The sequence below is a fragment of the Misgurnus anguillicaudatus genome, chromosome 18, assembly GCF_027580225.2.
Source record: "Misgurnus anguillicaudatus chromosome 18, ASM2758022v2, whole genome shotgun sequence".
NCBI classification, from domain to species: domain Eukaryota; kingdom Metazoa; phylum Chordata; class Actinopteri; order Cypriniformes; family Cobitidae; genus Misgurnus; species Misgurnus anguillicaudatus.
This window is the reverse complement of record NC_073354.2, coordinates 3,030,259-3,042,594: the sequence shown is the minus strand read 5'-3', so window position 1 is coordinate 3,042,594 and position 12,336 is coordinate 3,030,259. Positions and strand designations below refer to the sequence as shown.

The 12,336-nt window shown below is 36.1% G+C and overlaps 1 protein-coding gene across 2 annotated transcripts in view; it reads left to right on the top strand.

The window, feature by feature from the left end:
* Positions 1-1,919: 1,919 nt before the first annotated feature.
* The window catches only part of plekhg3 (pleckstrin homology and RhoGEF domain containing G3), a 59,160-nt gene continuing 48,743 nt past the window's right edge, over positions 1,920-12,336 (top strand). Inside the window, exon 1 of one of the 2 annotated variants that reach the window (XM_073855541.1) lies at positions 1,920-2,119. The gene's annotated coding sequence lies outside the window, so the exon portion shown is untranslated. Of the gene's footprint in view, positions 2,120-9,233; positions 9,319-12,336 lie in introns of those variants that run through there. The other variant, XM_073855542.1, reaches the window with a different exon arrangement.

Sequence of the window (12,336 nt, the reverse complement as noted above, 5' to 3'; positions counted from 1 at the left end):
GTACCACCTATAAATATAATATAATATGCATACATACACTAAGTCAACATTTGAAGTGGATAAAAACCTTCATAAAAGTTGTCTTAAAACCAATAATTGAATTAAAAATCAATTTAAACTGCTTAACTGCAATACACTTATACATTTTATACTTTATACATTTAAAGTAAAAACTATATTTTGGCAAGGAAAAATAAATATTTTTAAGATTAGAAATGTTTTTGTTGCCCCTGAAATATGTGTTAATTTTCAAATTCAAAGATATATTTAATTAAGCTTTGCTTTCTACAAAATGTATTTAGCATAAAAATACTTTTGGCCAGAGAAATGTATTTTTGCCATATGGAAATACAAGAAATGCACATGAAAATGGTTTGATGTTTCAAAAATAAGAATAGTAAAGCCATGATGTTTGAAATATATTCCTAAATGTATTACAGTAGCCTACATCTATAGATTTTAAACTAACCCTAACTGTAATAAAATCACAAAACAATAGAATACTTTGTCATGTTTAAGGTGGATTTTACACACCTTGTATTACTTAATCAACAAACTGTAATAATGGCTTCAGACAAAAGCCAAACATCTACTCAAGATGTCTGCATGTGAGATGCTGTTAGGTTACTTCAAGGCAATGACTTGTTGGGTCTTGTCTGAAATGTCTTAGACATTTAAAGCAAGCCATTGTTATGTTCCTTTACCTTATCAGCCAGTCATCATACGCCAGTGAAACTATTGCACAACAAGCAAAGCTGACCTGAGGGGAAACTTCAACTTCAAGGTTAATGTATTCATTGAGTGGCACCTCCTATTAAAGTTAAAGGACATAGAGTGAGTGTGCATGATCTTAAAGAACCTCATTTGCTATGCAAATAAAATCTTTTTACTCTAGCTTGCAAGAGAATAGCATATAGCATCTTGAAGTTATTTAATTACTTTATCTTCTTTTTATCTTTTCATCTGGTTTTATTTTCTCTTTTGTATTCATTTTGTTTAGCTGTTAATTGCTATTTTATACCTTGTATATGTTTTAGCACTTTGGGCAACTTATAAATGAATAAAGTTGAACTTAAAGTCATTGTGATGTTTGCTTCTCTGTTGTTTGACAGGATGTGCTCATGACTGCATAGCTCACTGACACATCAGTCCCAATAATCTCTTGATGTTTTCTCATAAAATATGAGCTTCACTTAAGTGGTCTTACTTCAAATGTGAACATGTGTTCAGTGTTCCCAGGCTTCCCTCTCAAGCTTTGGCATAAAATTCTCATGGCCGGATTATGAACTTTTAAGACATTGTGAGAACCTGCTGTACTTCATTCAGTTGGTTCTGCGTATAAGAAAGTTGCATTGTGATAAAACGCACAAACGTGTCCTAGTGGAAAAGATAGTGTTTGGGTGATAAGGATGTTTGTGATGTGTCTTGACATGCTTTGTTGCGATTTGCATTTTGATAATGACAAGTTTTTAACCATGTTGGCTGAAAAAACCCTATACTATGTCCATATTTATAACAGGAGAACAATGCATGTTTCAAGTGCAATAATGATCTGGTTGATTCTGTATGAATCATACATCCTGAGATCTTTCATTAAAAAAGTTAAAAATCTTGAAACTTATGTGCATTTCAAATCTGAATAGTCACAAAATGTCAACAACAATAATATTGGCTATTCCACAAATATATACACGGATTTTCATGAGATCATGTTGGACGTAAAGTAAAATAAAAAGTAGACAAACCACCTAAAATGTGACATACAAACTAGTCTGATACACAGCAGTTATTTGCTTTAGTGAAGAAACAAACAAATTCATGTTTTCGTTTGGACACACACATACAGCTGTACAGTACACGCGCACACGCGCCCTCGATGATATGACAGTGCTTGCGCATGCGCACTCGCTGATTTTCGAAAAAAGCGGAGGGCGATAGGAGGAGAACATGATCTGACTGTCTGTCAGCAACAAACGGATGAGTTTGAGCAGGAAAACCTTTCGTTGCAGTTTTTGGACGTTTTGTTATGCTAGAGAGACCTCGTCAACATAAATGCAACTTTATCTGGGATTGTTGAGTTGACGTCCTACCAAGTTTTACACTTTATTATCTTGTATTGGTAAGTGTTTGCTAAAGTTTACGCTTCCATACTTCTGAACCAGTTGAAAAGTTTAATTTTGTGTGTTACGTTCATTTTGTAAGCGTGTATGTGAAGTAATATGCTTGCAGGATGTTTTCGTGGTGGAATTTAACGATGTTAGGCACTGTCTTCACAAGTAAACTAGAAAAGTTGAAAGTTTGAGCTAAATGCCATATGTTCGGCATTCGGTCGCGACGACTACAACGCTACCATAAAACCAAACTGTCAGTCCCGTGCATTTGTAGATGATGACAGTCAGTTTAACTTAACAGCTTATTTAAAAATATTAAATCTCAATTTTTTCTTCTTTCATTGAAGCACACAAGAAGCTCTTTGTAAAGCGTCTCAAATTATAATAATAAATATGTCTAACGTTACTTGTAATAAACTTTACACTCAGATTGTGATGTGTATGCAAACTCTGCTCAAATTAAACAGCTACCTCCAGCATATGTTGGTTGGTTGGTTTTAGCTGGTTTCCCTGCCTGGTTTTAGATGGTTAAGCTGGGTTTAGAGGGTTTTGGACACAAAGTTGGTCTTCGTTGGTCAGGCTGGGAGATCAACCAGCTTGACCATGCTGGAAGCTTTGCCAGTTTGGCTAAGCTGGTTGTAGCTCATTTAAGCTGGTCCTCCCATGCTGGGAAAGTTGGTTAAGCTGGTCTTCCACCTTGGTCAAGCTGGTTGGTCAGCTGGTCTCCCAGCTTGACCCAGCTGAAAGGGTGGCCAAAACCACCATTTGTATGATGTATGTATTTTAGGTATATTTTGTTAAATCTAAAAATGTAGGGGTTTAACTCATCAAATCTTTGGTTTTCAGAGGATACTTGTTTGATTTAATTTGAATTGGTTTTTAAATTAAGGTAGAAATGACATTAGCAGTCTTAAAGGACTCCGTTTTTTCTGTATCTAAACCAAAACCAAACGGTGGCACAGAATGACCTCTGGTCTGATGAGTGGTCACCGTCTGGAGACTTTAGCTCAAGATAAGATTTGCCTTGTAGGGGGGGAGATAATGCAGTGGTCTGCAGGATGAACCTCAGTCAGTGTTATAATCGACGTAAAATATATTACTTAGCCAGAGAATTGTGAAAGAAGCAGGATATATGACTCAATCTCTGAGGAATGTTCGTAGCTATTAGAACATCTTTACAAAAATATATTTCTTGCCAGTTTGCATGTCATGTTGCTACATGCTTTCTAGATTCGATTAGGATCATATGTGGGGCATGCAAAATGCCCATGCATGCAGATAATTAAAATTTACTGTCAGTCACATACAAAAACCCAGCAGAATTTTCTCTGAATCTGCTCAGCTAACTAGGATTTGGATTTAAAGGAATCATTGGTTCGTAACAAAACACTTTCATGAAACTTGTGAGAACCAGGGGTCGTCTTACTTGGAAACGTGGAGCTGGTATGCCAACATTTTTTATCTGTTCACATTCAAACTAGTGTTAGTCACTAAATATACACAAAATACGAGTTGTTTTCTCTCACAAACGTATAGTTTTATTTCATAAGACATTTATTATTTACCCACCAGAGTCATATGGATTTCTTATTTTGTTGATGAGTGGGCTTCAAAGAAATGGCCACTATTGAGTGTCTTTGTAAAGCTAGGAAGAGCAAGGATATTATTTAATATAACTCCAAAGTCATATACACATAGAATGGCTTAAGAGTGAGTAAAATATAGGCTACTTTTTCAATCTGGGGTGCATTATCCCTTTAAGAAGCAGCCAGCCATTGATTCCTGGCACTTATATATTGGGGAAGTCATTACCATTAATTTTTTAGGAAATTAGGACCTATTGTGCCTGAAATGGAATTGTGGACACACCCAGTTCCTTTCCCAGCCATGCCTGTGGCCGACCCCACGCTAGGGTGTCAGGCTGCTCCTGTTATTTCCTGATCCTAGATAGATAAGAAAGAGCAACTGTGTTTTTAAAAAATGCATTTGTCTCCAGTCCACATTCCTACTTAAAGAATCTTTAATGTCAGTGTTTACTTCTTATATTTGAAGTTAGCATTGCTGGCAGGCTTCCAGAGCGGGACATTAAACTAGAATTAGGTCAGTGGTCCAAATGAGCCAGTGCTGGGTTACTTATTACCACACTTCCTTTTTGTTTATAACCAGGTCTCAACAACTCAACTCACAGACTCAAATTTGCCTTGGCCTAAAATTGAAGGCTGGTTATTTGACTGTTAAATCTTCTGCTCTTTGACACACATAACCAGTCAAAAGTTTGGACACACCTACTCATTATTTATTGTTACTATGTGCCACATTTTAGAATATTAGTAAAGCCGCTCTGGCTTGTATATTTAAATTTTTTGTATTGGCTGTAGCAGATTTTCTGAACCAAGAGATCGCCGGGAAATAATGAGTGGAAACACAAACAAAAAAGAGGTGTTTGGGTTTTCTTAATTCTTTTTTTTTTTCAAATGATTGATCTGTAATGCTGCGTTGTATCTACAGCAAATTCTGTGTTTTTTTGGAAGCTTGCAACAGATATAGGTATAGTTCAGCTGACAAATACAAGATTGGGGAAACTTGATTTGACTTTAAATAGTAGTAGAAATAATTACACTAAAAATGATGGGTAATTTTCAACCCAGCGCTGGGTCAAAAAGGGACAAACGCAGCCGTTGATTCAAATTAACCCAGAAAATGTTTATAATTATCCCAACAATGGGTATAAACAAACAACCCATCATTTTGGTTTGAAACAACCCAGCATTGTGTCGAAAATAACCCAGCATTTTTCTAGGGTGAAGTATGCACTTCTCATCTTATTTTCTCGGAAGCTGAAGCCTGTTTGTGTGTAAGCATGCATAGAGATGTGAATCTGTGCTTGTTTTAGTCATCTGTTTCTATTTTTCCTTTGACAACTACTTCCTCTAGTTAATATCTTTTCAATGACTAGATTGGGTTACTTGGATATACGCTTACAGTGCCTATGAGGAGTCTGCTGTGTTTTCAGATTAATGTTAGTCATTTACAGGGACTAAATTTGACACTAAGCGCCAAATGCGAGTAAAAATTTGCACTGATAGCCCGAGGGCCTGGGCCAGCATGAACGATGATCGGGCCAGTTGACGCGGTTTCCCAGACAGGGATTAGATTAGTCCTAGACTAAAATAAATGTAAGAGCTGTACAAATGGAAAACAACTTGCACTGACATATCATAAAATACATCAGTGCCCTTTGTTTTGCCTTAAAATTCACACAAGTAAAGCTTTTAGTAAGGCATGCCTGTTAAAACAAGTTATATTTCCCAATTAAACCAAGGCCCAGTCCTGGCTTAAGCTAATCCCTGTCTGGGAAACCACCCCTGTGCTATGAGTTAGGCTAGTAGTTAGGCCTGTTTTATTTGAGTGCTTTTTAGTGTAAAACATGTTGAATTTTAGCAGACAGACTATTGATTCGATTCATAAAATGATAAGCAATGTTCTCAGAAAAGCAGTTTATTCAGCACACTGTCCTCCGACATCAATTAAAGATAAACAGCCCCTGACCTCCTTATGTACTTTAGTGTTATTATACTAATTTTGTAGGCTTGTCTTGAAGCTTCTTTAAATTTGATTTCATTGGAATAAATAAATTCTGCATTTTTAAAGTGTTCTGTTGCTTGTTTCCTTAAACCTTTTGATCAAGGCATGTCAATTATAAAAGGTTTATTTATAGTCTTAAATCTGATTGGTCAATAGCTGTTTTATTTATGATAAAACACAGCTATGACTGCTGCACCCAACAATTCTGAGTATGATAACACGGTACCCTTGCTGTTGGCAGTGGCCCAGGCACTTTTTTTTTCAGCAGAAGGAAGGCTTTTAGTGATTTTACTTCACTTAAGTTTGTGATGATACATAGGCCTGTTTTTATTCATTTATGTTCTTAAAAACAATGTTATTTTGTGAATTTGTCATTTGTCTGTCATACAATGTGTTTACCCGGTTTATGGTTCAAAAAACACAATATTTTCCACATACCGTACAGTATTGTTGCTCCTCTACGCCCTGCCTTTCTGAAGCGTGTCAATTTCTGCAAAGCTCATCATTCTGAGAAAGCTCGGTGTGCTCCTATTGGCCAGCTTTCCAGTGCATTGTGACTGGGCAAATTCCTCAAGCACATTCTGGAAATGTGACGCTCCTCACCATATTTAGAAGATTAGCTTCCAAAGCAAATAATATTGCCTTTATAACCTTATCAATACAAGCCCGAATCTGATACAGAAAATGTAGATGACGAAGCTGATTGATCAACTTTACCAGTACAGCTTGAGCATAACGTAACAGATTGGTAAGGTAATGATACTAAAACACGAATGGCGGTTTTCCATTGCATAGTACCCCACGGTTTGGTTTAGTTTGGGTCAGGTCAGCTTACTTTTGGGAGCTTTTCCACTGGGTGCAGTACGTAGTACCCGATACTTTTTTTCGTACCACCTCGGTTAGGGTTCCAAGCGACCCGAGCTGATACCAAACGTGACACGAAAACACTGTAGATCACTGATTGGTCTGAGACAATTGTCACTACCAGCGTCATTCTGGGAAAACAAAATCTGAAGCAAAAAACAGAAAAAGTTTGATGATGATTTCTGGTTCCTAGAATGCTTTGCATGAGGCTGTTATTGTAGAGTTTTATTCTGTAAAGTTCAACTTTATTCAACTTTGAACAAACTCTTGCCAGTAAATAACATAAATTTAAATCTACGGTAATTTACCAGCAACCCAGCTGCAATACCATTGTAATTTCTACGGATTTTTTTTACAGTGTAGCTTTACCTTCATGCTAGCTTGCGCTGTCTCGAGCAAACATGTTGTCATCTGTGCTCTGCTATAAGTTCCCAAACTCAAATGATGAAAAACATCCACAGGTTGTGAATCAGGGACAGCATAACAGTTTTTTCCAGACTTGCAGTTTGTGGTGGAAGATTCGCGACAAGCACGTCCGCATTATATATGCTTAAATGCAGCTTCAATGAGGCTCAGCGGAGCGCCGTCGACTGACGCCACGGGTTGGGTGTTTGTACAGAAACTGTCATGTGATACAGAGGTGGGTGATTCTCACGAAAACTTGGTTTTAAAAATGTCAAGCATGAAAATGTAAAAATTTTTTAAATTTACTTTTTTTTCCCACCAGACATTGAAAAACAAAGTCTGGAGTAAATGGGAACATTAATTTAAAAACTTTTACTTATCATTTAACACTTTTTGTAAGATAATTTAAAAAATTAGTCCTAAAAAATCTAATTATCGCAACAGTCAGAAAACATCAACACTGACATATTTTCAAAATGACATGACAAACCTGAAAGAACATAATTTGAAGATTCTGCACATGCATTTAAAATCAAAGTATTATGCTTCTATTAATTAAATTAACATTTAATAAGCATCTGTTGCGGTAATGATAATCAAGATGTCGTGTAAGCATTCTGACAAGACAATATTTAAAATTAACTGTAAAAAATGATCTTACCTGGTAGCCATCTTGAAGTAACTGGTCCATGTGCTTGGTGACTCAAAATCAAACTTTATTAAAATTCTGTATGTGTGCTTAAACTGTTCTCAAAAAGGGTTGCGGAGGATGAGAACATCAGGCATGGACACATCATTTTCCTAATTTTTCTTCATTATTATTATACATGAATATTCAGTAAATATTTTTTCTGTCATCTAAAGTAGTCTAGCAAAACATCCATTTATTTTTTTTCTTAATATTTTTGTGTTAATTTGATTAAATTACAACATAACGCATGTTCAAACACAGCCGGACACATTGCGGTAATGAGAATTTCAGCAGAAAATGAGATAAAATTTACAATTATAAATTCTTATGTTGAAATCACACATTGTGCAAGGTAGAACACAGTATTGTGTTAATTCTGATGCTTTTTAATGTTACTATATTACACATTTTAAAGCTAAAATCATTAGTGCCGTGGTGTTTCAATGGTTTCGTGAGAATCACCCAGGTAGTGATAAACGCGATGTGCAAACATCTATTTGTGGTGGCCAATTTAAATTTTGTGGCGGACTGAGAAATAAATGAATGTATGGGAATGTACAGCGACGCTCTCACTTGTATGATGTCACAGCAGTAGGCAGCACAAATATAATGACACGCCTATAATCCCTCCCACTGCGAAGTAATACTAAACTCAATGGAAAAGCTAACCACGCCAAAATGTGGTGAGCTGACCAGACCCAAACTAAACTAAACCGTGGGGTACTATGCAATGGAAAAGCGCCATAAGACCATGTCTGCATTTGTGATCATAGAAACAACATACAACAAGTGCTACTATGCACTGCTTAAAACTCGTGTTTGAATGGTTTAGTCAGTAGTAAACTCTTTAAATATAAAAACATAGACTACTTACAGGCTGTGAGTCAGAAGTGGACAGAGTTATGATAATTACAGTTGTGTCCACGTCAACAGGCTGAGGAAGTAAACTGTTGCCTACAATCCATGTGTTCAGTGTAGTCAAAAAAAAAGAGATTTCAGTCGGAGACGATAGCTTGCGTCATCGTAGACTTTGGGATTTGTAACATTGCAGCTCATTAACATGTACTAATACACACTTACACACCAAAAGAAATGTAAAATCATGCAAAGGACAATATGGGCTCTTTAATTATATTGCGTGGTAATCGTTTTATAAAAGCTTTGTTTCGCATTTTGCCTAACAACACCCTCAGCCGTGACTTAGTCATATTACAGCAACCTTTACAGTATTATTGTACGATATTTAAATGTACTTTTATGCATTTGGCAGTCGCTTTTATCTTACAATTCCTTCAAGCTATACATTTGATCAGTTTGTGTTCTTTGCTAAACAAAACCTATAATCTTTATGCTGCTCACGCAATATCACACCACTATTTGTGTTTTTTAATAATGTGCAAACTTAAGATGTTTACTGGCCAACCATAAAGTTGTAATACCACAGAAATGCTCCCAGAATAGGTCCTCTTGTATCTGTGATCTGCCTTGTCATGTGATCTAGCGCTGAGCTGTAAGGGGCTGTTTGTTTATTGTTGTTCTCCAGCTGTGTCATTTAACCCCCATCCTTCTTTATAGCCTTGTCTGAGAGCAAGATTTAGTTTTAGACTAAGACTTGATGGCAACATGGATACTTTAACAAGCTTTTAGAGTCATTTTAACATGGTAAGTGTTGGAAATACTTTTGATGATAGCAGCTTTATCTTTCTTAGTTAAAGCATCTTAAATTTTGTGCACAATTTGTATGTTTAATTTGTATATGTATAGTGGTTCTTGTCTGATTTTGCTTTAGAACCTTATCAACCCTTTAACTGTATATTAAGTGGTAATGCAACACAGTAATGCAGTCGTTTATCAATCAAACTTAAGCAAAAATGTCAACTGAACATTTGTTTTATTGCAACCCAACAGTTGAGATTAAGTGTTAGTTTACATCATAGACTTTATAAAACATGGACATAGTGTTTGTAACATCAGTCATAGGTTTCTAAAGAGCATTTTTAAAGCCCAAGGTGGGCGGAGCTGACGTTGCCATCTGAAAGCACATCATCGTGCGTCATTCCCTGATTACCAAAAAATGAGTGGTTGAAGCTGAGTTGCCTGGCTGCTGAAACCATGCCCACCTAACTTAACGCTAGTGACAGCAACGGCAATCCACCTGTCACTCAATTGGCCACGCCCTTAAATATACAGAACTTTAAGGCTTAATATAATTATTAACGGATAAATAAAAAATTCACCCCCTCACAGTTGTCATGAAGGGGCGAAATTAGCTTTATAGATCAAAATCACTTTTTATATCAGGTTGTAAACTAGGGCTGTTACAATGTTTAAATAATCGTCTCATCGCGATTGTTTGACTTCATTGCAATGATTTAGCACATCTTTTTAAAAAACACAAGGGGGAGCTGCAGAGCCTGTATTAACGGGACTGTATCAGATGGCGCTCCTTAACTGACAGTGTAATGCGATACATTGCAAAGCCATTCAATACAGTGAGATATCGCATTCATAATCGTGGATGAATCAAATGCGATTATGAATGCAATATTTCCCCTCTTGTCAGTAACCTACGGCTCTGTGTAGTAAATGCCGCTTCATCTAAGCAGCTGATGACAATTTATTACTAATCAAAGAACCGGCATTACTGACGAGATGCGTGTGACAATTGCATGCGATTAATCGTGGAGCCCTAATTTAAATACTCACAACAATGTGTGAAAATTATTTCATGGACAAACATTTATGAGAAATAAATGCCAATGCAATAAAAAACAGACAATTAATTGGCATAATCGTCAAAACCCTAAACAGGCAATTAATCAGCATAGCCGCCACAGTTTATTAGACAATTAACCGTCAGCCAAATTTCATAATCGTGACAGGCCTTCTGTAAACATTATTTTATGCCTTAAAGTTGGACATTTTAAAATGTGGGGGGGGGGGGGGGGGGGGTATGTGTGTGTTTGTTACAGCAAGGTATTGATGTAAATTACATTGATTTAATATTTTATGGATTATATGGATCTTTCTGTCACTTTGAAATACTTAAGTATTCAGGTACTTGTGCCCATTTCTAGAAATAAGGAAATGCTTCATATTTCACGACTTTGTTTAAAACAAAAAAGCTAATATTATACCCCACTGGCGTATGGACCTCAACGTTTACAACACTTTTAAAAGTAAAGGTGCTTTAAAGGTTCTACACAGAAGTGCCATAGAAGAACCATTTTTGGTTCCTCAAAGAACCGTTCAGTCAAAGGATCTTTAAAGGACAATTTCTTTCATATATTTTTATAATCTGAAGAACCTTTTTTCACCTTAAAGAACGTTTTGTAAAAAATTAAAGGTTCATTATGATCTGCAGTTCTGAGACTTTTAAAAGTAGTGTGTAAGTTCACTGATTAATGTGGTGACTGATTACATATTCAAGATAAGAAGAGTGGAAAGCCCCCACACTGAAACACGGAAATGATTTGGTTTAAATTGGTTGCGATTGTGCCTTTTTAAATGTTTGTGTTTCAGTCAAGCGTTAATTCAATACAACGCTTGATGTTATGAGTTATGTCATGGTTGGTATGTCAGCCACAGTTTTGAGCTTTTAGCCTCCTTAAGTTTAAAACATACGTTTGAAATATTGTAGTAAAGTTTTATTAAATCTACATCATAATCTAAGCTCCACAATGTGGGTTGTGGCTAGAAGGGATACAGCTGCAGCCAAAATTTTAAGAAATCTTGCTGGATGAGCGCTGTTTTCATTCTAATCCTACCCCAAACCTAATCCTAAAACCAACATTTCACGAGATTAAGCCGTAGCTGTAACCTTCTAGCCAGAACCCACAATGTGGCTTGATAGAAACCACAGCAAATAATTTTGCATACATCTGCACACAAACTACTTTTTCTGCATGCAGCACTATGCAGATTTATTCAGCGTATGACACTAAACTGTTGCGAGACTTGAATGGCTCTCACAATGAATCAGTCAAGAAATCTTCCTGAATGCAAACAAAATAATAAGATTGGCTGGAAACACTGATAATCATTATGTGTTCTGAATGAGCTGCTTGAATGAGCATATTGCTAATATGAAATAATATCTTAATAGTGCTGAATGAAACCCTTTATTTTAAGACGTTAAGACAAATCCTGAGATTCATTATTTATTATGAAGTCTGCACACTCATCATTGCTGTCTTAACATTGTCATAGGATAAAACCAGAAGAGCATGATGACATTGTTAAAATTGTTTAAGATTAAATTTATGATACTCTCGCTTTTAGTTTGAATAGTTTAGGCTGTTGTTATGAATTCTTTTGTTAATCACTTTCTGTTTTAGCGATTTGTGCTTAAAAAGAAAAGGGTGTTAACAGACACAGTGTGTGCTACTGTAGGGTTCAAGTTTTATGTAATACAGGTACATTTGGTTCAAGTTGTTTAGCTGGAGCAGGTGTTGATCTTTGATTATGAAACAAAGTAATGCAATTTGCAAAATATATATTGAGCAGCTGTGAAAATGTGTCAACCCGGTATAGACTGCTGCTATAATGTTTGTATTGTACTTCAGGGAAATAAATCCCAACACCATGCAGAACATTACATCTATGTGCAAACTTCAAAGGGATAGTTCACCCAAAAATCAAAAATTCTGTCATTTACTCACACTAAAGTGGTTCAAAACC